The sequence below is a fragment of the Oncorhynchus tshawytscha genome, linkage group LG33 (genome assembly GCF_018296145.1).
Source record: "Oncorhynchus tshawytscha isolate Ot180627B linkage group LG33, Otsh_v2.0, whole genome shotgun sequence".
Taxonomy (NCBI): Eukaryota; Metazoa; Chordata; class Actinopteri; order Salmoniformes; family Salmonidae; genus Oncorhynchus; species Oncorhynchus tshawytscha.
The window spans coordinates 3,858,188-3,860,426 of record NC_056461.1 but is presented as its reverse complement, the minus strand read 5'-3'; the positions used below and the strand labels follow the sequence as shown (position 1 = coordinate 3,860,426).

The window sequence follows — 2,239 nt, the reverse complement described above, 5'->3', positions numbered from 1 at the left end:
ATTCATGAATGCACGCAAGTAGCTCTTGATGAGCTTCAGGAGGCTGGAATTTCGCTCGGCACTGGCACTGCTGATGTAAATGGTTTTGTAGATTCAAAATGGTCAGATTTGGATATGCCTATCGTTGGCAATTAGTAGAAATATGAGTAGAAATATGCGAGCTCAATCATATTATTTTCTGCACCAGGGCGCTTTCGCTTGAGCACAGAGAATACTCTGCCATTTCTCTAAAGTCGGTAAATCGATTCTCAAACTGTCCCATAAAAACATGAAGTATGTAATCGTATACATCAACTTTAACCTAGGCACCAAGGTAATACTAGGCCTAACTACTAACACATTTCCAATACACATCCAAACCACACAGTATTAACAATCCCAGACACTGCAAGAGCTCTGGAGTGATCGTTGATAATTGATAGGCTCAATTAGCGCATTACTCACAGTTAAAAGGATACAGACTGGTGTGTAGATGCACAGTGAAAAGTATTAGTACACCAGAAGAGGAATATCACCTCCCCAGATCTGTGCCTCGACACAATCCTGTCTCAGAGCTCTATAGACAATTCCTTCGACTAAACTGTGGGACCTTGTATAGACAGGTGTGTGCCTTTCCAAATCATGTCCAATCTATTGAATTTACCACAGGGGGGCTCCAATCAAGTTGTCGAAACAGCTAAAGGATGATCAATGGAAACAGCACACACCTGAGCTCAAATTCGAGTCTTATAGCAAAGGGTCTGAATGCTTATGTAAATAAGTTATTTCGGTGCTTGAGGCGTCACTACAGACCCGGGTTCGATCCCAGGCTGTGTCACAACCAGCCGTGACCAGGAGTCTCATAGGCCGGTGCACAATAGGCCCAGCGTCGTCCTAGTTTGTGGAGGGCTTGGCCAGGGGGCTTCACTTGGCTTATCGTGCTCTAGTGGCTGGCCAGGTAACTGCAGCGGCTGGCCTCCGGGTTAAGTGCCTTCTGCTTTCCTGAATTGGCTCGTCCTCCCTCATCATGAAACCTTTCCCTCTTGCGCGCCCTCTCCTCTGCAAACTCAGTTGTTGCATTGTTTTGTTGGGCCATCGATTTTGCACTGTTCTCCATCCTGTCATAGGGGCATCCATCAGATCTCAGCCAGATGTCAATTAAATCAGTTAGATCCACGGCATCTCTCAAATTATTTTTGAAGGTAGTTAGAAAGGATGTTCGTCTTCTATAAATTTCTTGAAATCATTTAAAACTCAAATGTGCTAATTTTTCAGAGCAGGCCATTGGCTTTTGGTGTTGTATGGGGATGGTGCTTTATTCCGTGCAGGGCTTCCAAGGATCGCAGACAGGCTCTGTATTACCGCTTCTGTGGCCTGTTTCCTGGAGGACCACCTTGTGGCTGATAGGCTTTTCAGCCTGAGAACGGTCCAGCTGCATGTTTTCCTGTTCCTCCTCAAATATTTTAATCCTTGGGAGGCTAGAAGTCAAAAAGCAGTGTACCCCAAAAATCTTTTGCGCTATTCAAGGAACATGCAGCATCCATCAGAACGAATTTGATGTCGTGTGCACAGAAATGCACGTCGAACTCATCATCAAGCGTTGATTATTTGAAACAGCTGTGTAGTACTAAGGAAAACAACGAAACCACTTGTGTTTCCCAGGACCGGAGGGAAATGCTGCCATCACGGAAAAAACAACGAAACCACTTGTGTTTCCCAGGACCGGAGGGAAATGCTGCCATCACGGAAATGAGTGATTTTTCTTTTTGAAGGTTTTAAAATAACGATCATCCAATATATTGCTGTCAATAACGCGTTTATCAATTCATTGTCTCTGTTTCTAAATGGGTATAGTGTGATGACAGGAAAAAACAAATTATCTTGTGATATCTAGCTATGTAATATACAGTGGGTCAAAAAAGTATTTAGTCAGCCACCAATTGTGCAAGTTCTCCCACTTAAAAAGATGAGAGAGGCCTGTAATTTTCATCATAGGTACACTTCAACTATGACAGACAAAATGAGAAAAAACAATCCAGAAAATCACATTGTAGGATTTTTAATGAATTTATTTGCAAATTATGGTGGAAAATAAGTAGGCATTCATATCTTGATTCCGCTTTGTTCAAGTTTATTTGCTGCTAGTCTGTGAATCCGGTTATGCAGTAGACTGTTAGAGTTTGAGAATGCGCAGATTGAGAATGGGCCAGCCGGAATACACAGGATACGCTGGTCCAAAGTGTCTAATGAGGGTTACAGT

At 43.0% G+C, this 2,239-nt stretch overlaps 1 long non-coding RNA gene across 2 annotated transcripts in view; it reads right to left on the bottom strand.

Moving 5' to 3' along the window:
* Nucleotides 1-1,910, bottom strand: part of LOC112230544 — a 6,778-nt gene extending 4,868 nt beyond the window's left edge. The window contains exon 1 of one of the 2 annotated variants that reach the window (XR_006080733.1): nt 793-1,910. This is a non-coding gene — a long non-coding RNA (uncharacterized LOC112230544). Of the gene's footprint in view, nt 1-444; nt 608-792 lie in introns of those variants that run through there. The other variant, XR_002950353.2, reaches the window with a different exon arrangement.
* Between the last annotated feature and the right edge of the window lie 329 nt (nt 1,911-2,239).